Source organism: Thamnophis elegans, chromosome 6, assembly GCF_009769535.1.
Source record: "Thamnophis elegans isolate rThaEle1 chromosome 6, rThaEle1.pri, whole genome shotgun sequence".
NCBI classification, from domain to species: domain Eukaryota; kingdom Metazoa; phylum Chordata; class Lepidosauria; order Squamata; family Colubridae; genus Thamnophis; species Thamnophis elegans.
In genome coordinates, this window is record NC_045546.1 from 30013448 (window position 1) to 30041369 (window position 27922).

At 35.2% G+C, this 27922-nt stretch overlaps 1 protein-coding gene across 4 annotated transcripts in view; it reads left to right on the forward strand.

The window, feature by feature from the left end:
* Positions 1–27922, forward strand: part of ZBTB20 (zinc finger and BTB domain containing 20) — a 501160-nt gene that overhangs the window by 345261 nt on the left and 127977 nt on the right. For all 4 annotated transcript variants that reach the window (XR_004255641.1, XR_004255640.1, XM_032219991.1 and 1 more), the window contains one exon: positions 3069–3135. The gene's annotated coding sequence lies outside the window, so the exon portion shown is untranslated. The remainder of the gene's footprint in view (positions 1–3068; positions 3136–27922) is intronic.

Sequence of the window (27922 nt, forward strand, 5' to 3'; positions counted from 1 at the left end):
TTCAGTAAATCTTCCCCTACTGTTTATGAAAGATAAAAAGAATCTAGGTTTTTGTGTAAGAAAAGGATTGATTAGTGTCATGTACATATGCGTTCACTTCTGTTTATGCAAGATAATAAGAGCATTAACATGGAGGTGGAATAATGGTGTTTATAATTCCATTGCCACTGTTTATATAAGATAAAAACAGTGCTTTTTTAAAAGTAAAATGCTAAGAGAACATTTGCTGTTATGTACATACATTAATTTTTCCCCACTTCTGTTTATAAAGTATGAGGATGAAAAAGTTTAACAAGTTGAAGTGAAGTCAATACTGTTTATAACATGGTTCTTGCTGTTTACCTAAGATAAATTAATTTAGAGTATGTAATTTCTGTCTCTTCAGAAAGGGGAATTGGGGTGACAGCATTTGGGCCTATATTGTGTACTTTTAGCAGCTTCAGAATTCTTTCCCTTATTAGGAGATATACAAGATATATGCTAAATCACGCCAGGCTGAGTATGATATGACTTCTTAAAATAAGGGACATGTTGAGATAACTTTCCAAGGAGCCATGACTTTCCAATCTTGTGATGCTCACATGTGCTCGGATAGAACTATCTTCTTAGCAGCTAATATGTCCAGTTCCTTTAATTTCTGGAATGATATGAGTTGTAATCCTCTACTTCGGAAAACAGCCAGAGTGAGAAAAGGGCAGAAGAAACTAGCTTGCCACAGGGGTTTAAAAGATACAGGGACAATTACAGGAGAGCAGGAATAAAATCCAAAGTGGCTTGCAAAACAAAACAAATAAGCGAAAAGCCACCCTAAATACTCCATTGTCGTGCTTTGCTTCACAAATACTGTACATGTTCCATATTAAATAATTGTTCCCCTTTATCTGTTTTACAAGGGACGTGGTGGCTCAGTGGCTAAGACGCTGAGCTTTTCGATCAGAAAAGTTGGCAGTTCAGCAGTTTGAATCCCTAGTGCCTCATAACGGGGTGAGCTCCCGTTACTTGTCTCAGCTTCTGCCAACCTAGCAGTTCGAAAGCATGTAAAAATGCAAGTAGAAAAATAGGAACCACCTCTGATGGGAAGTTAATAGCGTTTCGTGCACCTTTGGCATTTAGTCATGCCAGCCACATGACCATGGAGACGTCTTCGAACAGCGCTGGCTTTTCGGTTTTGAAATGGAGATGAGCACTGCCCCCTAGAATCGGGAACAACTAGTATATATGTGAGAAGGGAACCTTTACCCTTATCTTATCTGTTTTATTGACACAGATTGTGTTTAACCTTATTAGTTCATTAAGTTTATTGAAACATATATTCACAGTACAGAATACAAATATTCCTTTCACAATTTAATGCTGAATATAAGGGAGAGTGGCACTTCTGTGTAGTTTGACAAAAGCAATACAATTCTACTGGTAGAAAGTAAATATGTGTCTTCCTTCTTCTTCTTTCAAGATGTTATTGGGACACATAATTGAAGCAGTAGGAAGGTTTATACACAACTAAGTAAAAGCATTTTCCATAAACACTACTCATCAACACCAAGTTTGTCATGCCAAGTAACTTATTAGCCACTTCTGTAAGGGATAGTTCCAATGTCTAACTTAGTAGCAGATCATATATCAAACCTGAATCAGCTAAAACTAGGCATGAAAAATGTGCCATATATTTGTGCATGTCATTTTTTCTTGAAAATAATTGGTATCAGAAATTAGAATAATCCCAAAATGAAAGATATGCATGTTTTTTCCCAGATTTAACCGTTCAACTGTTGATACCATTTTAATGTTGCGTGGAAGTCATTACTATTTCAATTAATGAAATGACATTACAGACTAATTTTGTATAGATTATATTTATTTCTATTTATTTTGAAGCATTATTTATTATTTATGTAGCGTATGTCAGGGGTCCCCAACTCCCGGATCATGGTCCACTACCAAGCTGTGGCCAGTTTAGGACCAGGCCACAGAAAGTGTTGGGCAAGCGCAATGCACAAAATGTTTGAGGCACCGAACCGGCAGCAATGCCAGCAGCAACCCACCCCTGGTCTGAAAGGTCCTGCTCTAACTTTTCAGACTGTAAAGCAGAAAGCAGGAGGTTTGTACTTTCAGGCTTGCATGATTAATGCCAGTCTTCACAGGTAAACCAGAAAGGAAATAAGATCAGATGAGCTAATTCTATTTTCATAAGGATACATTAACAGACTCTTGCAAGTCTGAAAGTACAAATCTATTGCCATCACCTTTACAGAGGAAACGATGGAAAAGGGCCCTTCTGAGCCATATCCCTACCCATTATGCAGCTGCCAACTATGCCCTGTCTTATCTGACCATAGCTTAGGAAGCATCTCTTCCCCTATTTCTCAAGGTCTTGTTCACACACCAACTGCTTATAATGCTTACATATTACTGTCTGATAGAAGTGATAAAAGGTAAAATCTATATTTATGACCTACAGTTTGTTTTAATAATTTTTTTGTGTGGAGAATATACTAAAACCAGAGAAGAATGAACACCAAGTAATGAAGCAGATTATGGTCTGAATGATTTGAAGAAAAATAGGATGATTTATATGTATAATATCTTTAGTGTAAGATTTAAAACAAGTTAATTTTTCACAACTAAATTTGAAGGAAGTAACAAGTAAGATAGAGTTAATAAATGGAATAATCAGAGTTTTATTTTCATTTCTGGGCACATGTAACTTTGCAGTTACTATAGATCCTAAAACAACAACCTGTAGGGATGGCAGCTTTCAAATTGATAGGCATTTTATTAAGAATCTAGTAAGAATTGGGATTTGCCAGATTCCATTTATCTGGACAAAAAAATATTTTTATGAACTATCCCAAGGAGATTGTCTAAAGAGTCTTACACTTAGTATCTAAATTAATTATAGTGCTTTTTTTCCCCTGAGCAACAACAAAAGCCACTTTGCACTTTTATATATTATGTTAAAGGGTTGTTTTTGTCATGAGCAGGTTTTATAAAAGCTTTTTCTGTTTCATCATTTGACAAGTGACTTCTACTAAAGTTTTCTGATCATCACATTTTTTAAACTTTTTCAGTTGCAGAAAACAGCAAACGTTATTGAGATACGTAGAAGCAAATACGAAGAGCTTTATCTGCTGTAAGGTAAGTCATGTATGTAGAAAGAAAGAAAATCCAAGTCCATTTCCTATAATCTCTGCTTTGAAAATGTTGAGTTATCCTTGATCCTCGTGTCTATGATCCAGGTATCACCTGGACACAAGAACATCTGCTGCAGCAGTTAGAGCTGAATTGGGAATTAATACAATTCATGAATTAATACAATTCATGCACTATCCCAAATTAGAGCATATGACTACTGGTGCAAAGTCAATGAAATGGAGACAAATTCCCCAAGTTATATCTACTAGAGCAAATAAAATTTTGTAAGAAGCTATGGCCTAACAGGAGAACAACTCAAAAAAAGAGCTGCCCAAAGAATTAAGGATATAGAAGCACAAAATGAAATAGCTATCCTTAGTAAGGTGAGTAATTTGTATAAGGGGGGGGGGAGAGACAGGTACCTTGGTCTATATACCAAACAAATGACCCATTGGGATCCCTAAATCAAAATAACTTACCTTAGGTGCAGCAAGAAGCAGAAAATAACATTTAACACAGAGCAGTACTTAAACAAAATGGTTTGGTTTAGATCTGCATATGTGAGGCTGATTGAGATAGATTGCAGGGGTGACACCGAAATATAATTTTATCATATTTTATCTATATCATAAATTATTGTATTCTATTCCAATTTCATTTTAGACTGTATTTATTCCAATTCCATTTTAAATTGTATTTTATCAAATTCCATTTTATATTGCTTTTATCAAATTGTTATAATAATTTGTTTCTAGAACTTTGCACTTTGATATGGCGCAAGGGCTAATTAATAAAGATTCAATATTTCAAGTCAATAGACATTGACATGAAATATCATACCATACCTTTTGGAAACTATGAAACAATTAACCTTAGTAACATTGCATTTCTTAAATTCTTTGTAAAAATATGCTAAAATTACTTCTTAATTGTTTTTCTTGGCTATTTTCTTGACTATTTAGTTTACATTGTAAAATATATAGTGCCTCTGAAAAACTGTATTTTTAAATATCTATTGTTGCAGATCCAGCTTTTCTCAAGCTGATAATGATTATTATATTCCCTTTTTATGAATATGAAAAGGTCCACAAATGGAGAATAGTTAATACATTTTTAAACTTACACATTGATCCAGTGATTAACTTAAGTCTTGTTTACAAAAAATTAGTATCTTTGCATCTAACATTTTAATTTGTTAATCTAATACATTTCTATTCTTGATGAGCAAAAAGATTGACAGTAGATAGTATTTTTACTCCATTTTGTCCTAATGGTCAGCTGGCTTTAAGGCTTAATAAGTATTATAAAACTTTTAAAATTATGCAAAGTGTGAAAAAAGAACATAGACATTCTCTCTCATATAACACTAGCACCTTAGAAATACATAGAAAACTTCTTTGGGGGAAAATTTAGGATACATTAAAATTACTGTTTGTAATATATTCAGGAAATTTATGGAAATTGCTGTCACAAAATATGGTGACACATGCACAGGCTTAGATAGTTTTTAAAGAATAGATCAGAAACCATATTTGGCCAATGCTTAGAAGTTAAGAAAGTCTAGGTCAAATTAGTATTTGGATGCACATATAAACCCCTCTCCTGGAGCAAACCAAGGCCTAGCAAGTTTGTATTTTGTTTCTCAGCTTACTATTACCACCAACCCTGTTTATGGCATTATTGTTGCACTCTTCCCTCCTGAATGGCCTGGTCATCCATGAATCTATAGACAAATTTCATTCCATCCCAAATGGTATCTCTGAAATATTTACATCCTTTGAAACCAGATGTTCCCCAGTACCTATTAGTTCTTTCCCTGATGTCACTTTAAATACTCATTTTTAAGTAGATGCCATGTTTCCATTTTGGTTCAAGGCCAATTCTCTCATTCAGAGAGTTTGTCTTATAGCAAAATGTTCTCCATATCTAATTCTACATACTAAATATCATCTCAACCATTGAGTTCATAATGAGTTCTGTCAGTCTGGCTGGTCTCTACATGGAATAGGTAACCTTTATGAAAACTGGACTTCAATTTGCTACCTAGAAAAATAGCTTCTATGTCTGATCCTTTTAATTTCCCAGCATGATTGGTACTAGTGTGTATCACATTTATTAGTTCCTCCTCAATGCAGTTTAGATAGCTCATACTGTCTTATACCAACAATTGTCACAAATCTGTCTAAAATCTCTATCACTGATTAGTTAGTTGGTCAAGGAGTCACTTGAAACTATTAGCCCCTTTTCAGACTGTATGATCAACAGACAAGCAGACACATATATTACTTAACCCAAATAATATGTAAAAGGTAAAGGTTCCTCTCGAACATATATGCTAGTCATTCCCAAATCTAGGGGGTGGTGCTCATCTCCGTTTAAAAGCTGAAGAGCCCACACTGTCCAATGATGTCTCTGTGGTCATGTGGCCAGCATGACTAAATGACAAAGGTGCACAGAACACTGTTACTTTTCCACCAAAGGCAGTCCCTATTTTTCTACTTGCAGAAGCTGGAACAAGTAACGGGAGCTCACTCTGTTACACGGCACTAGGATTCAAACCACTGAACTGCCAACCTTTCTGATCAACAAGCTCAAAGTCTTAACTACTAAGCCACTGCGTCCCATAAAGAATATATAACTCTGCCCAATTACTCAAATAAGCCTCCTTAAATGCTACTAATGTTGCAAAAGCTTGTCAGCTATCTTACCAAACTTCTATTTGATGCTGCTTTCTCCAAACCCTCAGGGAATACCAAATCTGTATGCTAGATTTAGGAACCTAAAAAAAAAAAAAAAGACAGCAGGGAAACTATTTCCATATTGTTTTTTTAGAAAACAGCATCGTTTTGACCTTGTAGTCTCTAGAAAAAATAGATCATCTGAAGGATTTTATCTTTTTTTAAACAAGGCTTGGAGTCAACAGTTGGCATGAAGGATGCTATCATCTATTTTTAGTGATGTGTTTGGTTGCAAAGGATTTTTTTGTTGGTTTAATACTCACTAAAAAGCAGCAATTAAATGGAAACCCCATCCCTTCAAGTGGTCCTGTTACAGAAGACCTGTTACAAAAGACCGGAATGATGAAATGCTTCATGTACTTCATGAAGTCACAACAAAAGAGCTGTTCTGAACTTATACTGCAGCATTATAAAGGACAGAGTTGCATTTCAGTCTCTCAACAACTATTTCATGAATTCTATCTGAATACTTCAATACTGATAGGGCTCTTTATTTTTGATAGTCATGTTGGTTATAAGCAATCCCAGGATTAAAAGCTGGGTCTCCATGTTTAGTTAATGCTGACCCTTAACGTTTCCATAACATCCATTTATGTAGACATTTTATCATATTATTTAAATCATAATTCATAAATCAACTTCAAATCTGAATAATAAGGTTCATTGGGATCATCATGGTAATTCCAAAATATTGGGGGGGGGGGGGAGATTTAAATGGTGAACAACAAGCAGATAACGAAGGACAGATATATGTCCATGTAAAACATTCTGTTGCAGTATTATATGGATAATCTCATTGTGTCTTTGAACCCAATTGCAATTTCAATTTGAAACTAGAGCAACTGGAGAGTTATCATAGCTTTTTGATAATTTCAAGAAGCACCCATTCCTTTCCTCCCCTTTTAAGAAAATTAAGATACTGGCTAAAAGGGTATTTGATCATACATCTTTTTTTGTTTTTATATTCACTAGAAACAGGTGTGAAATCTAACATATTCGCTGAATAGTGTACCCAACCAATAACTGGCTTTCTTCTGTTTTTAATGTGCATTTATTCAAAATAATTTGCTTTGGTGGCTCCTCAATATATTAATTTCTTAATATTAGACTATTTTGTACTGCTGCTTTACCCTTTGGTGCTTCCTTGAGTACTTCATAGCAGGTCAAAGGCTGCAGCATCTGTTGAGAGTAGATTTATCTGATGTGAGGGCCAGTTAGTTGCTAAGCAACTTTTCGATTTAGCAGCATTGAATGCAAAGCAGTTACTTTTTAATGCAAATAAGTATAAGAAGTGATAGGCGGTTGGCTGCTGCTGATGACACATACACAAATGAGTATCACACATAGTAGAAATGATTTTCAATTCCTGAATCACAAATCACATATTCACATTTGTGGTGAGTGTTCTGAATAAAGGAGCTGGCTTATATGTTAAAGCATACTACAGTATATGAAAATTGAGGAAACATACAGTATAGCTTCTCTGATTTTATTTGGAACTTATGCTTCTCTATTTTTGAAACAATTTCTCTTTCAGAAGGATGTGAATAAAGAATCTTATCTCTTGGTACGTCTGTTCCGTAAATAAGGTCTGAGGCTGCAAATGTTTATAGCTACTGATTCAGAAAGAAAAGTCCTACAGAGTTTTATTTCCTTTTATTTTTTCATCCTTTCTAAAGGAAAGTGTGTAATGTAAAAGGGGGGGATGTAACATTATTTGCAAACAAACTTAAAAAATAATAAATAGGAAAGTCTTACTCCTAAAAATTAAGCTTTTTGCAGGAAAAAGACTAAAACATGGGGTGCCATTATTTACCCAGGTAACAAATATTCACAAAAATAATTAGGAAAGTTTTCCCCCCATCATTCAGTGCAATATAGCAAAAATACTGAATTACAAATAAATTTATGCTTTTTTATAAATACCTATGGAAAAATGTAGATTATAAAACACAAAATGCAATGAGGTGAAAAGTGAGTGAAGGTTATTTAAGCAGCATTTACTTTTCACAGATATAACAGCTTATTGATTGGAAGAACAAAGTCCTAGTTAGCCTTGTTTTCCAGCTTATGCTCAGTTTATTTCCCTTTTTAAAACCAGTAGCAAAAAAATTCTACATGGGCCATTATCGTCACTGGCTAATGAACAGTGTCTCTCTGTGTGTATGTGTGTGTATGGTCTTTCCTGTACTGAAGTGCCACAGAAATGTCCTTCTAGATTCTGATCACTGTAATAACTAATTTCAAGGAATCATTAGTGAGAGTTCAAACAATATCCCATAATGAGTATGTTGTGAAAAAAAATGGCACAGTTTATTCTGTGATTCATATTCATATAGAAATAATGGGTTGCAAAATAACATTGACATTTTTCTTGTACCATACAAAATCATTGCAAGCACTGTTAATATTTTGCCTAACAAATCTTGGATAAACCTTTTAAAATATTTTATTCCAGATACAGTTCACGTACAAAATTGTGGACCTAGGTTGTTGCATAGTAATTCTGGCATAACCAAAGTGTGTTTAGGATTGTTTAAGGCTTGTATTAACAGACATCAGATTATGGGATCTGATAAGTGAGTTAGTTGCTACCTTCTGTTAACCATGGTAATTTGTTATGTTCCTTATCCATTTTCATCATAGACCTAGAGTTGCTGAACAGTCTTTTTTTTGTTTTGTTCCTGGATTGTTTGGTTCTTCTTGAAATCTCTGTGTCCTCCTTGGAACTATCTCCATACTGATAAATGTCTGCCCTGTTTCCCTGAAAATAAGCCCTCACTGGATAATAAGCCCAACTGGGCTTTTGAACGCATGTGCTAAAATAAGCCCTCCCCCCAAAATAAGCCCTCCCCAAAAATATTGCAACACAGCACCAGCCACGAGTTGACCATGCTCACTGCCTCCTGCACCTAAAAAATAATAAGTCCTCCCTGAAAATAAGGCAAGTGCTTATTCGGGGTCAAAAGAAAATAAGTGTCTTATTTTTAGGGAAACACAGTACCTTATTTTTTTTGTTCCTTCATAACATTGAACTTTTAACAGCTAAATGTTGAAAAAAATAAGACTTTTATTATTCTTACCGTTGATATATATATCATATATATGTAGGTATATATACAGGTTATGGTGTATTCGGGTCTTTTCCCGTGTAAGATACATACATACATACATACATACATACATACATACATACACACACACACACACACACACACACACACACACACACACACACTTTTTAAAGTATATTATTAGCATATTCCCTAGAAATGTATGTCTCCACTGAACTATCTTTATAGATAGTCTTCAATTTAGGACTATAATGGAGCCTGGAATAACAGTCATAAATCAAGTCACTCACTTGATGTGATTTTACTACCTATCACTTGATGTGATTTTACTGCTACCTTTATTGCAGCAGTTATAAAACAAATTCAGTGGTTGTAAGCAAGTTCATTCATTCCTATGGACCTTTTTGACTAGACTGGTTTTGAATAGTAAAACTTGAAAACGGAATAGTAAATCATAATCACTTAAAGATGGAACACTGTCTATAAAAGTTGGTTGCCAAGGGTAAAAAATGTGATTTTGTGACCATGGAGGACGCTGCCATCACTCCAGAACTGGGTCATACGTGATGAACCAGGGTCTAGAGGCCGTTAAGAACTGGATGAGCGCTAACAAACTGGTACTCAACCCGGACAAGACCGAGTGGCTGTTGTGCTTCCCTCCCAATAATTTGGCTAATGTACCAACACTTAGGCTGGGGGGTCAAATTTTATACCCCTCAGATAGGGTCCACAACTTAGGAGTCCTCCTGGACCCACAGCTGACTTTTGACCACCAGCTGTCAGCTGTGACCAGGGGGGCATTTGCCCAGGTTCGCCTGGTCCGCCAGTTGCGGCCCTACCTAGACCGGGAGGCTCTCACAACAGTCACTCGAGCCCTTGTGATCTCTAGGCTGGAATACTGCAATGGGCTCTACATGGGGTTGCCCTTGAAGTGCATCCGGCGACTACAGTTAGTCCAGAATGCAGCCGCGCGAGTGATAGTGGGCGCACCGCGGTTCGCCCACGTTACATCCGTCCTCCGCGAGCTGCACTGGCTACCTGTTGGTCTCCGGGTGCGCTTCAGGGTACTGATGACCACCTTTAAAGCACTCCATGGTAGTGGATCTGGGTACTTGAGAGACCGCCTTCTGCCGATTACCTCCCTTCGACCAATTAGATCGCACAGACTGGGCCTCCTCCGAATCCCATCTGCCAGTCAATGCCGACTGGCGACCACACGGAGGAGAGCCTTTTCTGTTGCAGCTCCGACCCTGTGGAACGATCTCCCCGTTGAGATCCGTACCCTCACCACCATCCAGACCTTCCGCGCAGCCCTCAAGATCTGGCTCTCCCAGCAGGCCTGGGGATAGGTTCCCAATTCACCCGCCCGAGTGTTTGATTGCTGAACGAAAGTTGTGTTTTATTATTTTTCTTTGTTCACATTTTGTTTTGTTTTTTGATACTGCACCCCCCTCCCTTGTGATTGTAAGCCGCCCTGAGTCCCCTCAGGGAAAAGGGCGGCCTATAAATTTTAATAAATGAAATGAAATGAAATGAAATATGCCTTTGGGTAGGGTCAGTTGTAATTTTGAATGGTTGCTAAATGACTTGTCATTAAGTGAAGACTATCTGTTCTTGAGCATAGGAAACAAAACTGTTCATTCCTTATTTCTTTGTCAACAACTGTAAATTCATGTAACATGTTTAACATTAAATTTCTCTTAATATTTAATATTAATTTCCACTTTTACTTTTATAATGAGCTCTTTTATTTCTTACATATTAAATAGATGTAGATAGGGGAATCCTTGTCTGTCCTTTTGTTATAATAGACTATTCTATTTTTCCAAACTCAGTTCTTACCATTCTTGCTTATTGTAAATATTATTCAGAAGAATAGGCTGTGCTAAGCCATTAGCTGTTCTTGATGATATGCACAATTAAAGTCCTGCTATTTTCCATACAACAAAAGTAAATTCCTTTTATATTATCTTGCTTTTTTATATATCTTACATTAGCTATGTGAATTCACATCCTGTTGTCTTTTCTGAAATCGGTCTGTTCATTTGGCATATCTCACTCAGTGTACTTTTTACTTCTTATGAAAAACTTTATGTTTTAGTTATGTGAGGAACTTTATGTAACAATTTAATAATTCACTGGTGAATAGCCAACTAAATGGTTATATTTTTAGGGAAATGATTGGTGCCCTCCTACAAGTTATGTTTTTAATCATTTTATTGTTAGTGATTTTGCAGTTTTGGGGAATCTTTTCAGATGTTTTTATTCTTTTGTGTTTTTGTAAACTGCCTAGAGTCACAGCAGTGAGATGGGCAGCTATATAAATTTAATAAATGTTACAAATATTAATAAAATAACTACAATGCCTTCTACACAGGGCTGCCCCGAACAGCATTCTGCTATGTGTGGTCAATTATGTCAAATATACAACACTGTAAAACCACTACTGCGTAAGCTTGGTTACCGATGTGTTGGTGCAATTCATGGCTGTCACCTTTAAAGCTCTATGTGGCTTATCTGAGGAACTGTCTTTTTCCAAAAGTCTCTACCCCTCCAATTTGACCTAGCAGATTGAACCTGCTGCAGATCAATTCAGTCTGAGAGTGTCAGCTGGCAGTAGCCTCTGCTATGTACAATATCCTCTGCTCACTGATTAGATTGACCCTCAATCCTGTTGGCCTTTCATAAGACCTGGTTGTGTTCCTGAGCCTGGGATGCTGAATGTATTAAGCACCCCATTTCTTGGTTTTATTGTTAAGTGGCCCAGCATGTTGACTGTTGTATATATTTATTTGTGATAATTTTTAATTGCTTTAATTGTTTTTAAAATGAATTCTATTGTTTTAATTGTCCCAAAAGTGCTTTTTCAGGAGGCAACTGGACTTTTCTGTTGTTGTTTTTCTTGGAAGATATTTAGCTTCTCTTCCAAAAAGCTTCTTCAGCTCTGACAGGATGGTGGGGAATGGAAGGATTTATATTCCTTGCAGACAGCTGGTCATTTGCATCCTTTTAGAAGGTCATTGAAGCACTTGGAGGTTTATCTGTGTCTTAAGAGTCACCTGAGTGATGCTCCTGTTTCCTGTAGTCTGCCGTTTTTTCTCTCTGGAAATCCATTCCTACTCCCAAACCATTCAAAGGGTGTCCATTCCAAATTGTATAGCTAAAAGTCTGTAGAGATTGTCAGTCTCTACAGGATTTTAATTATTTCATACTTTTGGAGGCATTGATTGAGAGGGTCAGCTATACAAATTGAATAAATAAATTCACATATTCTCTTCCATCTCCCTCTTTGGTCTGACTGTATTCACGCATTGTTTCCAATTTCTGGCTATATTATTTGATTATATATTCATTATTACAGAGCTGTTAGAACTTTAATGGGCACATTTCTTAAACTTTAATTTAATAGGTATTTTATCTGCTGCTGGTACCTGTTTAACACTGGCCCTATTGATTCAAATATATTACTATTTAATACAGTTTGGAAAAACATATCCTTTCTCTAAATTGGTTTTATTATATAACTCTCTTTGTAAAGTTTCAGTATATTATTTGTATATTCTTTAAACCTAATTTATGTCTATTATAACCTCTTTCATAACAATTCCTGAGTACTCCTACCCAACCTATACATTTTTCTCTGCTTTTTTCTGATATTAACAATACCTACTATGATTGTACTGTATCCTAGAACCTATTCCAACTTATAATACCAGCTTAAGTGGTTCAATAATTAGATTGAAATTCAAAAGTTTTTTTTTTTTTGAGAAAAGAATGGCTCCCCCCCCACCCCCATTAAAATGTAGCAGAGTGCCACCTAGAATATAAGGAACACTAGTTTTCTCCTCAAGTGTTGTACTTAACGGAGAAATCTGTGGTAGCAAACAAGCAGTGATAGAAATGGAAGTAGAAATGACAGTCTAAATGTCATACAATACCCATCCTGAATATATTTTGGAAAAAGGTGGTGTTTTTCCAGTGATCGGCTGCAATTTTTAATAATACATTTTTCACATTGGCTGAAAGCTGCAGGAGTCATGACAAGACCATTCTCTTTTGTTCTCATCCTTACTCACTTTATTTTTTTCCTTTTTCTTAGCATCCGTTAATTTAACTTTCACCCACTTCTCTGGCACTTGAAAACAATTATTTTCACTTTTTTTCCAAGCAGTTTCTATAGAATCTCTCAATTCTCTAGTGAGATTTATACTTATTTCTGCAAGACTCTTACATGTTCTTTCTATTGTTGTTTTGGGTTTGCATTCACTTCGCTTATTACTTCGCTTTTCTTCCATGTCTGTTCCTCTCAAGGTATACTTATGATATTACCAAAAAATAACCTAGCCCATTTCTTAAAAGAAAACTTCTCATCATCCTTGCATTCTAACTAATTATTTCCATCTTATGTCATAAGCAATCAAATCTACCTTGATTTTACATTCATTCCTTTGCCATGGATATAGACAGTTACATTCATAGTATACAAAACTGAAGTTTTCTATGTAGATACTTAGCAACAATCACTGCTGTTATTCATTCATTTTTTCCAAGCTTTCCAATCACTTTTTCTTTACAGGTAGTCCTTGATTTAACACAGTTGTTTAGTGGCTCCTCGAAGTTACAATGGCACTGAAAAAAGTTACTTATGACCGTTTTTCACACATACAACCATTGTAGCATCTTCATGGTCACATGGACAAAATTTAGATGCTTGGCAGTTTAGTCATATTTATAATGATTGAAGTGTCCGGGGATCAGGGGTGGGTTCCTGCCAGTTCTATCCTCTTCTATAGAAGAGGTTCCACAAATCTACCATGCCATTTAGAACTGGTTCTAGCTCCCTCCTCCCCGCCGTCTGTACCACGCTTGCCCTGCCCACCTCTCACTGATTGGCTGGCTCAACAATCACCCCGCCAACCTCTAAGAATTCTATCTAAACCTTAAAGTCTTAAAGCTGTCGAGTTTGAACATCCATGGGTATTTTTTTCTAAAGGGTTAGGGGTGCAAGGGTCTTGTAACTTGACAGTTTTAAGACTTGTGTGCTTCAAATGCCAGAGTTTCTGAGCCAACATTTTGGTTGCTAAGCAAAAGCATTGTTAAGTGAGTTTCACCACATTTTACAAGTTAGCCACGCCCACCCAGTCACATGACTGCCAAGCCACCCCTTCCCAGTCACATGGCCAGCAAGCCACTCCCACCCGGTCACATGGCCAGCAAGCCATTCCCACAAAGCAGGCCACACCTACAGAAGAGGTTCTAAAAAATTTTGAAACCCACCACTGCCTGGGATCATTTGCAACCATCTGACATGCAAAGTCAATGGAAAAGCCTGATTCTCTAAACAGCCATGTTACTAACAGTTTTAAGACTTGTGTGCTTCAAATGCCAGAGTTTCTTAGCTAACATTTTGGTTGCTAAGCAAAAGCATTGTTAAGTGAGTTTCACCACAGTGATTCACTTAACAATTGGGGCAAGAAAGTTTGTAAAATGGGGCAACGTTCACTGAACAGATGTCTCACTTAACAATAGAAATAGTGGGCTCAATTGTGGTTGTAAGTCCAGGACTACCTGTACTCTCACATTCACATTTCTTGCATCTTTTCTTTTTACTTCATTTCACAATCAGTATATATAATATTTTCAATTAATTCAATAATTTATTATGTTTATATATATTATTCTTACATTGCAATTTACAATCTTCCATATGTTGTGGCGATCAACCTTGATCTCCACTGCCCTTAATGTTTTTAGTCTATCGAAGTGTTAACATTATGCTTTTTAGTAAGGACCTTGCAAGATAGCATACCAATATGAAGGATCAGGTGGTATACTAATGCTCAAAATAGCTCGCTTCTAAAAAAATTACATCTTTTTTTCTTCTTCACTCTTTTAGGCTGCATAAAACTATTCAGTTTATTGATCACTTCATGCATTTAATGAAGTGGGTTCTGTCCCAGAAACGATTAAACCAGAATAAATGCATTATGGTTTATGATGCAGTAGATGATTTTTATACTGAATATAGACTGGGTTGTGTACTGACACCATTTTTTCCTATGTCGGTGATTATTTTCTTTCTTTTCTTGTTATTACTGTTCTTGTCCATTAAAGTCAATTTGCCCTGTAAATTAATGTGTGTGGCAAACTAAAAATATAAGAAAATGATTCTTCATGATATATTTTAACTGTTTTGTTTTTGTACTTTGAATGAAAAACATTAATAGCTAATAATTTTAAATACTAAATCATAATATGGTTCCTTTCTACGTGTACTCAGCAAATTACATTTGTGTTTTTAACCACAACATAGGACAAGCATTAAAAGGTGCTAATAACAGTGGTAGAATTCAGAAATTATTGTCTTTATATCAAGAAGTTAGTAATATATGTATAATATATGCCCATATCTATATGGTAAGACTTTGTTGAATTGTGGGTTCAATCTTCTTTAAAAATAGAACCTTAGCAACATTAAATAAAGCTTTGAATGGTTCTTATTTCCTGTAGATATTTTATGACCCCAAATTTTTAGGTAAACTATTTTAATTTTTTTTAATGCCATTTAAGATATTCAATTTTATCTGAATGATGTGAATTTTACTTCCTCCCAACATCGTATAGCTAAGAAAACTCAGCTTACTAACCCGTGCCAGAACATCTCTTGATGTAATTGAAAAATGATTCTTTTAAGAATATTATCAGACTATGCTGGCTATGCTATTTTACTTATGGGGAATCTTTATACTCTCAAAGGAAAGGATAATTACTAATAAGAACCAATCAACTAATGAGTTAATTCATCTCCCAGGGTCATTTTCTCACATTAGTAACCTATTTATATGAATTACTGGACCTTTAGAGTAATTACCTTATTATTAATAATAAATAACAAGCAAAATTTCAATTATTGTGTTTATTAAACTATCATAAAATCTACTCAATGGTACAGTGTGTGCACAAAGTTTTCATGCTTTTACGGCTTCTACTATTTATCTGATTTTTATGAAAACTTAATGCTAAATTTCATTAATTTTACTTTTGTCTTCAAATATCATATTTTGAAAGTCATGCCCTATACGAGTTTCTTAAAAGGATCTGGGATGGATTTATTTACTAAACATTTTCCCAAATTTCAGTGACTACTTTAGTATAAAAATGTTGTCTCCTACTGTAGGATAATGCAATGAGGAAGACAGTAAACTCAATGTAGATTAGTCCGTACAATGTATTTGTCATATTCTATTTCTACCTCCTCAAGGTACAAACAACAACAAACAAACAGCATATCATTTAAAATATGTTTTACAAATATGCACCCTATGTATATTTTCTCTAAATTCACTTTAAAATGTTTATTTTTTTAATCTTGTGCTAAATCTGCATTTCGGTGTATTTTTGTTTAATGCTAATTTCTTCAGCATTTGAGCTGAAAATTACTCCAAAATTCCAAAAGGTTTTACAATACATTTTATATAGTGATATTTCAGTTCACTTAAAATATGAAGAGTATAAAATACTTGAATATTATTGCTTCTATATAATAGTAATTTCTCTTACACTCTGATATGTTCCTTTTATACCATCTTTGTGATGCCTGAGAAATAATAAGCCTTCATGGTCCTATTCCAACATGCTTGCTGGTTATCTTTTTATCAAGTTTGCCTCCTTTTTATCAAGTTTGATGCCTTTTTGTAGTATTGATTATTCAGGTTGATGAATGCTTTGGGATGTACGTTGAGCTTTATTTCCTTAATATGGCTTTAGAGACTTCATTAAATTTAATATTTATTTCAAGCGCTTTCAAATATCAGTTGAGCCAATGGCTACTCTTCTGCTAAGAGTAACAAAATGAGCAAACTAAAAGTAACAAAGAGAATATTAGGAAATACGTAATAAACTTCTTTATGGCTGGGTGTTTTTGCAGGGTTTTTTTTGCAAGCAGTGCCATTGTAAATTATAATTAACAACTATCATGTCACTATGTTAAATCAAAATACTTATACCAAATGTAGGAAATTGACTTCTGACTAAAGAAAAACAACTCCTTCTGGTGTTTTCTTGAAGCAACCGTTATTCATCAGGTCCTTCCCCCCCACCCCCCAACTTCCTTCCTGCAGAAGCAGAGAATATGATGTTTCTGCAAGAATTCTGTCTAGGTCTTTGATGCTTTTCTCAAAGGTGCTTTGCATAGAGACTTTCTCTTGATTGAGGATTCTTTTTAGACAGCTGGAAATTCCTGATGGATGTTAATTGGAGTTCAGTTTGAAGATACAGAACTGTTTTTATTGCATCTGTCTTTCATTGATTTCTGTGAAAACCATAATTAGACTTTTTTGTGGGTGGAGACAAGGAATGTTTCAGTTCAGTGCCTTCATCCATTTAAAGATGGACTTTACATGCCTTTGTTTTTCTTAAAGCTATAGCAGCCATTTTTACAATCAGAGTTCTATTACTTTCTAACTAGGTTTTTGGGTTCAATGTTGGAGATAAATAAATACATATTGATTCATCATCATACTATTACATACGTAATAAGTATCTAACATTCAATAAGAAGTTAAAAATAGTTCCATCTGGTTAATTAGATGAAAAATTACATGTATACAGGTATATTTGCTGAAGCTGAATGCAATTTCTTTTAATTATTTGGATGATTATATTAATTAAAATAAGATTTATATAGTATTAGATTTATTTGGAAATTTTGAAAGAAAAATAATGAATGTTGGGACTGTTTTCAGGATTAATAGGATGTCTGTTTTGCAGATGTATTCCTTCATAGCTGAATATGGCTCTAAATATTCAAATCCAGTGTTTTCCAACCTTGACAATTTTATTACCTATGGATTTCCAGTCTCATAGTTCAATTTCCTGAACTGCATTGGGAGTTGGAATCCACACATCTTAAATTTGCTAACATTGAGAAACATTATTCAAATCTGATTCTGTAATTGTTATATCACAAGTTCGTCTTCTTTTCATATTACTGGTATTGTAATACCAAAAAATATCTTCTCTCGAAGTTGGTGTTTATTGTTCCTAAATCATTTAATGTTGGTTTTGATTTGGTTTCATATTTCAAAACTGGCATCTCTTTTTTTCAGCTTCCTTTGAGCAGCAGTAAATGGATAATTTCCACAGAACAGGGCTACTGATGGGCATAGACAGGCATTGATGCTGTTTATAAAGATCACCAAGCTGCCTTAAAAAGGTTCTTCGTAATTTTGATTTTAATATGATTTGGAAGCAAGTCCATCTTGTTTCAGCTGTACAGCTTATATAACATACATACATATTTGTCTGTAGTTGGCGTTGGTGTGGAAATCCTAATTGTGATTTCTACCACAATTAGTTTTGATTACTTTGCTTTAAATTGACATAGATTAACTTCTAGTACCTCTTTCTCTTATTTTCTTACTAGTTGCAACGTTTGATTAATCATTAATTTATGCAGCTACAATGTGCTTATTCTGTGCTCTTTATGCTGGCTGTTTCTGCTCCATTGAATGTAAGATTGGGGGGCCAAACTTAATGTTAATGCATAACATATCTGGCTTTGGATTGTTATTAATTTTCCATGGTTCTGGACACATTTAAAATAGAAAAAAAAGGAATCTCTTTATAATCATCTCTGATTTTCTGGAATATTTTATACTACCCACTCAAACAACGTAAGGTGGCTTACAACTTGCATATATTAAAACATCATAAAAATCAATAAAACAACCAAATATTTTAGCAGTCTCTGTTGAACAATCCTAAGATGCCCTGTGGAAGAGAATGATTTTGGTCTGCTTCCTAAAAAGTAAACAGTTGTGGGCCATCCTGAATAAAGAGGATGGATTGTTTTAAAGAGAAGTAGTTGTCACCGAGAATGCCCTTTCTTCTTTTTAAAGAAATATTCCTGATTCAGTCCTCCAGTTATATTTCATCTTTTTTTCTTAACTATTTTTTGGGGTGGTTCCATTTATTACTTGCCTCACCAGTAAATAGCTGAACATTGTTCATAGTCTTTGGTGTTATTAAGAACATAGTAGAATGGCTTTGAATTCCTCCAATACAGCATCCTCACTTCCTGTTTATTGAATATAACTTCTGAAAATTATACTCCAAATGAGGTCTTTTATTATTAATGTTTTTATTAAACTTCATAATATAAAATGAAAACGAAAATATAGTAGGAAAACAATAAAGGAAAGGAGGGAAAAAGAAGCGTAAAGTAAAGGTAAAGGTTCCCGTCACACATATTTGCTAGTCATTCCTGACTCTAGGGGGCAGTGCTCATCTCTGTTTCAAAGCCAAAGAGCCAGTGCTGTCCGAAGACATCTCTGTGGTCATGTGGCCAGAGGTGGTTTCTATTTTTCTACTTACATTTTTACATGCTTTCGAACTGTTAGGTTGGCAGAAGCTGAGACAGTGAATGGGAGCTCACTCTGTTATGCGGTGCTAGAGATTTGAACCACTGAACTGCTGACCTTTCTGATCAACAAGCTCAGCATCTTAGCCACTGAGCCACTGTGTCCCTACCATAGAAGTGTAGGATGGCAAAGAAAAGAGCTTTCCTTTTTAAAACTTTTTTTCAGCACAGTAAAATAAAAATAGTAAGGGACAGCCTCAGCTTTTTTTTTTTACAAACTTACTATACTAGCCATTTCTAGAACATAATCCAAATGAAATATTTATAAAATGAGGTGAATATTGCTTCATGACAGGACACACTGTGCAAAAACCAGGAGAGACAATATGCTAGAAACAGAGAGAGTAAACAATCATTTATGACATCAAAAGAGCAGAATTGTATGCAATGTATTTGTACTATTCCTGCATTATCAATAGTTGTGAAACTTTTTAGAGCTGATGGTTACCAGTTAATAAGTAGACAAAATGAAATTTTAATTTTAGCTTAGGTTAACGTTTAGCTTAGGTTAATTTCATTAATATTTGCTTTTTACAAATAAAAAAATCATTGTAGCATCCTTCTCAAGCTACCTTTCAAGGATGGCTGTCATTTATTCTATCATATAAGTAAGTAAGGAAGTTACAGAAAAATGAAGTTTTGAAATAATTTGACAAGACTGAAAAGTGTAGTGCCCATCAAATACATTATATTTTTATCGTCTTCAGGAATCTTAATAATAATCTTGGACCGTTCCCACTGCTAAGAGTTTGTTTGGAATGACAGCTTGAGCATTTTATTAAAGTATAGTAAACTGTCAGTTGTTTAATTACTGTTTTGTCAATAGCGTAACCCAATTCAAGTATCTTTAATATTTTCTATTATTAATATGAAAAATTATATTAATCAGATACTGTAAAATAAGATACACTTATTGATGCTTGATAAATTTGCTTACAGAGATCAAGAAGTAGAAGATATTTTAGGAGTGACACAGGAAGGGAAGAAAGAAGAGAGGGAGGGAGGAAGGGAGGATATTGACTTTAGTAAGCTTATTTGCACTTTCACCTGTTAACTAACTCTGAAAAGCTTATTGTTAGGTCACATTTCCAGAATATATCTGCAGTCCAATATTTGGGGAGAGCTTAATAGGTTTTAGAGGTTGTGTTAAGCATTTAGCCAGGCATGAGCTTCTCTAGCTGAAATTTAGCGCTACAGAACAGTTGACTTTATTGTTGCGGTACTGGCCTATCTGCTAAGCAGCAACATCCCTACTTGGGTTGCTAGGTTTCATCACCAGGTTGACAGTGGAACTTCAAAGCTTGGAATTTCAATCCACTCGTAGTCATCAAGACACAACTAATGGGGATTATGTGTCACATTTGAGCTATTTTACTCTGTCCTATTTAGGGCTGCATCTCGGCAATGCAGGTGATTTAGAATATAGCAGCAGAGACAGTTATGAGCATGCTTCAGAATGGAAGTTGTACAGATTACTAGTAAAATGCTGGATGCAATTCAAGGTGATGTATGTTACTTATAAAGTTCTTTGTTGTATATGACCTAGGGCTTTGAGGGTCTCTCAATCTTCTGTAATTTATGCCTTTCCTATACAATTGAGCAGAGTGCAACATTCTTCAAGTCCCCCAGATGAAAAAGTGTCAGCTAGTTCTTCCCTCCAGCCTTGGACTATCATGGATGATGGCGTTCTTGTCGGATGTTTGTGATATTTTATTATTTAATTTAAATTGTTTCATGATATACACTGCCCAGATTGCAACAGAATCAAGTAGTAGACTTTAAAATATTTCTTTTCCATCTTACCAAACAGGTTATAGTCTATATTTCTATTTCTCATATCCAGTATGGATTGGTATCTGGAAAATCCTTAAGCAGCAATAATTATATAATTGTAAAATACCTAAGCGCCAATGACATAGATACTGCACTATTAAGAGCCGTCATTTTTATTGTACAGCATATATGTAAATTACATTCTAATCCTGAAAGACTTCAAAAAAATTGTGAAGTTTAAATTAACATTTATCGTTTTCTTTTAGTTTCACAAAGTATTTTACATTCCTTTAACTTTGAAAATGAATGACATAAAAGCAAAGGGGAGCATATTATATGAGTCATATTCTTCTTAAAGCATGAAATACTGGAAAGATATTCAAGTTTCATGGATTTCAATTTTGATACAATAGCTGTATGTCCTGAAGTTATCTACCATGTTAATATAATGTAATTAGGTTAAATGTCTCTCTGGTGGAAACAGTGCTGTAAGATTTTCTTAAGGTATATCCTAATATTTAATAGATCACATCCCATTCTTTTGATAAAATGAAGCCCATGCTGTTGTGGACAAATAGAGATAGCTTTTATGGCCTTGCATCTTTGTAACTTGCTTAGTTTTGATATAAAAGTTTACTTTTTTACACTTAAATATTTTGCTTACAGTTAGGTAATTTTATCTTCAATTGTTTGTTAAATTCGTCTTTAATGAATGAAGAAATAATAATTGGATCTAGTTTTAGTCAATTTAGATCCACTGATATTACTGACATACTGACAATTCTGAGTGATTTCAGTAAGTCTTCTCTAATTGGTTAAACTGAATTCATATCATTAAATGTATCACTGATATACCTTCTATGTTACTGTATATGCCTCGGTTTTCAATGAAATAACAATTTACCCAAACTGTATAGATGGTTGATAGCAATAGCAATAGCAGTTAGACTTATATACCGCTTCATAGGGCTTTCAGCCCTCTCTAAGCGGTTTACAGAGTCAGCATATCGCCCCCAACAACAATCCGGGTCCTCATTTTACCCACCTCGGAAGGATGGAAGGCTGAGTCAACCCTGAGCCGGTGAGATTTGAACAGCCAAACTGCAGAACTGCAGTCAGCTGAAGTAGCCTGCAGTGCTGCATTTAACCACTGCGCCACCTCGGCTCTTAGTACAACTACATCTAGTACAACCTTTCCAAATGTTCCTTGATTGTGTATGGACTTTTACATCCTCAAAAAATAAATTCAAACACATCTGTAGAGCCACATATTAGAGAATATTTGTGTATTTATGATATTTGTATAGGCACCCATCTCACATGAAAGTTATTCTGGGAAGCATACAGCATTTTGTTAAAAAATACATAAAAACAGTCACAATTAAAAAATAAGCATTGTGAATATACTTAAAACAGGGGAGGATGATAATAATCACAGTAAGGGACCATTACAAAATGGAAGGACTGGCATGTTGCAGACCCCATCAGTCAAAGTATTCTGGTTTGGTGGGATCTAAGAAAAGGTCCTTTTCTGCCATGCCTACCACTCTCTGGAGTTTGTGCCGCCCAAGGCGACATAAGCCTTCAACTCTCTCTTGGTCTTTTGAAAGATTCTTCATAACCTGATTCTGCCAATTGACCTGGGATCCAATGGAGGTTGTGACAGTGGAGATGGCTAGTGGAATAGAAAAAAGATCCCACTCCCACCGTGTTGTATTCTGGTTTCTAATTTACCTAATATCTGTTATTTTATTATTTAATATTTCAATGTGTTTTTTTACTTTTGCTTTTATAAGATTGTAAACTTCCCAGAGCTGCTTGACTATAGGAAGAGTGGCATATAAATTAAATAAATAAATCTCCCAGTTTCCTGAAACCTCCAGGCCTGATAATATAGCCAAGTCTCGAGGAACTTGCAGAGGGACAGAGCTAATCTCGCTTCTGAGGGAAGAAGATTCCACAAAATGGGCATTGTGGCAAACAAAGCTCATCTCCTGACAGCCAACAGATGTAATTCCCTGGCAGATAGGACCTGCAGCATGCCTTCTCTGCCAACAGGCAGATGTAATCAAGGACAGGTGGTGCTTCAGATAACTTAGTCCTATGCCATGAAAGGTTTCAAAGATCAAAAATAGTCCCTTAAATTGGACCTGGAAACAAACTGGCAACCAATGCAGCATACAAAGCTGAGATGTGAGGTTTACCCATCTAGAAACACACATAACTGCCCGTGCCACTGCATTTTGCACTAGCTGAAGCTTCCAGATGTTTTTAAGGGAAGTTCCATGTAGAGTGACTTACAGAAACTAAACAGGAAGTGATTAGAATATGAGTGATAATGCGCAGAAACCTCCAATCTAGGAATGAGTGTAATTTGTGCACAACACAAAGGTGTGCATAGGCCTTCCCAGAACAACTGCCAACTGAGCAGGAGTCATGAGTCCAGAAGGAACCCCAGATTATGCACAGGGTTACTCCGGGGCAATGCCACCCCATCTACCAAAAGTGGCATAATCCTAGAATCAGAAGCATCCCCCCCCCCCAAACCCATAGCCACTCAGTCTTGCCAGCGTTCATTGTGTTGTTCCTCATCCAGAGCTTCAGGCACCAAATAAAGACATTCACAGCATTACTTAATTGACTGAGGCAGATATGTACAATTACATATGATACAATTAGGTGTCGTTAGCATATTGCTAATACCTCCTGCATGTCAATGGATGAGCTCATCCAGTGGCCTCATGTAGTTGTTAAATAGAAGGCGAGAGAATACCAAATCTGGACAACATCATATAGTAGGGTCCAAGGGTGGCATCTCTCCTCCCCAAAGACCACTGACTGAAATCACCCTTTGAAGAAGGAGGGGAACCAGCATAACACCATCAATCCAGAATGATCACAAACCACAAAGAGAATGAATACATTCTCACCAGAGTTCATCCAAAACAGCAACTAATGCTGTTTCCATCCTATACCCAGGCCTGAATCCTAAGTGAAAGGAATCCAGATAATTCTGCTTTATTGGTTGCCTTCCTCTCCCCAAATGTTTTTATATTTGTTGCTGTTATCTCACCAAAACTACATGACTAATTAATTAATTTAAAGGAAAAGCAGAGTTGTCAGTATTGTTTAAAGAAAACAATTAATATCATATAATATATCATAGTACATTTAGTCTAATATATCATAGTTAAAGTTGTTGAGCCATTGGCTGGGTTTTACATGCCTGTTAATAAATGTAGGCAATTGTGAATGGACCTTTCTGCAAATGAACAAAATTAAGATCCTCCTTTTCCAAATTTGAATTATTTTCTGCCTGGTATGTATTTAGCATTTGTGTTCTGCAATGACATCTGTAATAATATTATAAGCATCTTAAAGCATATTCTGAATGAGATACGTCTATAAGAAACATGGGTTTAATATTTATCAAAAAAAAAAGCTCTTCTGTTGTTACAGTTTTAAATTAAACCTGCTTTGAGATTGTTTTTAACATCAAAAACTTGAATTTCTGGTTTGTTTTGTTTTACAAATAAATGACCATTAGAAAAAAACACTTTTTAAAAAGAAGGTAATTGTTGATTAAAACAAGAATACGTCATATTCAGTACAGCAAGGGGCCATTTCCTTTCTAGACATTTCTAGGTTACTTCCATTATAATTTGTAGGATGATATGTGGAATTCAAATAGGTTATAGCTGATCTGCCAATGGAAGATTCCTTTTTTTTTTTTTTTTTTGCATACTTGGGGTTTGGGTGGGGACAAGAGAGGGAAATTTATGTGTTCTTTTCTCTACTGTGTCATTTGCTTGACTAGGATGATTCAAAGCCCAATTTCATGGAGTGATATTTTCTGCTTCTTGTAATATACCTACAGTATTTGTATGCACCTATTGTAATATAAAAACATTTTAGGTACAGTATAATACCTCTTGGTTGTCAGTCCAACAAAAGCTCTATTCATTTTGCAAATTGAAATATAATTTCCATGATCCTTTATAGAACAGTCAATATTCTGTTTCCATGGATCTCCTTTCTTATATCTCTAATTTCTACAGTTTTTGACATATACAAATGTTTTCAAAACTTTTTTTTTTAATTTTCCGGCATAATGCCTATTGTAGATCAGATTAATCTACAATAGTTGAATGAAAAGTAATGCATCCAAAGTTATAAATCACTCACAGATGACAGTACTGAAGCTCTGACATATTCTTTAGAAACTCTTTCACTTCTTTCACTTGAATTTGTGAAAAGCTGCTGTGAAAGAAGGTTGTGTTGCTATTGCTCACGAAATGGAAGCCTGAGTATTTATCATTGGGCTTTACACAGGGTGCTTGAATTAAAGGTCCTTGATCCAATTAAAACAGTTTATTCGTTCGGACAGGAACAAAAGGGACAACCTATGGTAACAACAGATGAGTTTCACAGGAGAAAAGTTGGTGAGCTGATTAAGAATAATTGGGGCAGCATTCACAGGAAAATTGCTGTCAACCTTAACATTTCAAAGGAATGTGTTGGTCACAATATTTATGTACTTCAGTATCAGAAAGTTTAAGCAAGATGGATTTTTCACCTGGTGATGACAGAGATGAAAGCTTCAAGAGTTGACATTTGCCAGCAGCTGTTGTCCTACTAGGAGAAAAAGAGCATGAATTTCATCATAGCATTGTGATAGTGGCAAGAGGTGGGCTAATCATTATGATCCAGAAACAAAGTGTCAGTCCATGCAAAATTATCACAAAGTGACAGACTGGAGGTAGGGTGAGAATCAGAACCAAAACTTCAATGGGAAAACTCATATTTAGTTGTTTAGGATGCAAGTTATATTATTCATATGATTTCCTTGTTTCTCGCAGCACTTTCAACTCCAAACACAGTATGACTCTGAAACAGTGACACAATGGTTAAGCAGATTTTTAAAACACAAAATACAACGTGAAAATGTTTATGTCAAGAACCACCAAGAGGTAATTGCAAAGTTTGATCTCATAGTCTTACTTCATTTATTCTGGTGCCAGGAGGCTTCCATTTTTTCCTCAATTAAAGCAATACATTTTTGAATGTTTCTATTGATATGTGTGAATAGAAAAATACAAGTAACCAAAGAGCTCATTTGAAGGATTATTTCTTATTCCAGCTAGAAATATTCCTATTCAAACTAAAATTATAGGGGGAAAGCATTACTTTTCATTCATCCCTTATCTTTAGCTCTCTTAGATAATTAGTTTCTAAGAGGTTGTATAAGATATTGCTTTTGTTCTCTAACATATTTATTTTAGATTTTTAGAACATTAATAAACATTGTATTGGATGTATCGTACAGTAAGAGGTAGTTTATATGTATATGAAATAATTCTTCCATCAATTTATATCATTAAAAACTTCCATATTCCCTGTGAAATAACTCTTTTTTATTTTTTTATTTTTATTTGCTAAATCAAGTTTATGTGAAGGAGCTGGCAAATGTTATCTCAGAACCATTGTACCATATCTTTCAAAAATCCTGGAGCACTGGAAAACTACCAGAGCATTGGAAAAGAGCTAATATGGTTCCCATCTTCAAAAAAGGAAGAGAAAAAAAACCGACCAGGAAACTACAGACGAATCTAACCTTAATACCTGGGATGATACTGGAAAAATAATTAAAAAACAGATTTGTGAACATCTAGAAAAAAATAAAATCATAACTAGTAGCCAGCATGGGTTTGTTAAAAACAGATCATGACAAACCAATCTTATTTCATTCTTTGCCAAAGTGACTAAACTAGTATACCAGCAAAATGCTATGGACATAGTATATTTAGACTTTAAAAAGGCATTCAACAAAGTAGACCACAACCAATATCTTGGTAAATTATAAAAATGTGGAATAGACAGCATCACCACTAGATGGATTTGTAACTGGCTGACAAAGTATACTCAACTTGTAGTTGTTAATGTTACTACAACTACATGGAAGGAGGGAAGAAAGCAATGGGGTACCACAAGGTTCCATTTAGGGCCAGTACTCTTCAATATTTTCATAAATGACTTATATGAGAAATAGAAGGGGAACTCATCCAATTTTTAGATGATACTAAGCTGGCAAGAATAGCCAACACCCCAGAAGAGAAGCTCAGGATCCAAAAATATACTGATAGACTTGAACAATGGGCCCAACAAGATGAAATTTAATGTATAGAAAAGCAAGATTGTATACCTAGGCAGGAAAAACCAAAGATACAAGTATAGGTTAGGCAAAACCTGTCTCAAAAACAGTAACTATGAGAGGGACATTGGTGTACTGGACGATAAGCAATAATAAGCAATAAACAATTAGACTTATACAGAGCTTCACAGCCATGTATAGGCAGTTTGCAGTGTCAGCATATTGCCTCCAACAATTGGGTCCTAATTTTACCGACCTCAGAAGGATGGAAGACTGAGTTAACCTTGAGCCATTCAGAATTGAACTCCTAGAGAGAGCAGTGAATGGTCTGTAGTACTACATTCAAACCACTGTGCCAACACAGCACTTAAACATGAGCCAACAATGTTTGGCAGCAGTCAAAAAAGCTAATACAATCTTTGGTTATATAAATGGAGGCATAGCATCAAAATCAAGTGAAGACTGCCACAAAGAAAAGGGGATCAAGTTATATTCCAAAGCAACAGAAGGCAAAGCAACAAATAATAGATGGAAACTGATCAAAGAGAGAATCCATTTGGAATTAAGGAGAAACTTCCTAACAGTGAGGACAATTAACCAATTGAACAGCTTGCCTTCAGAAGTGGTAGGTGCT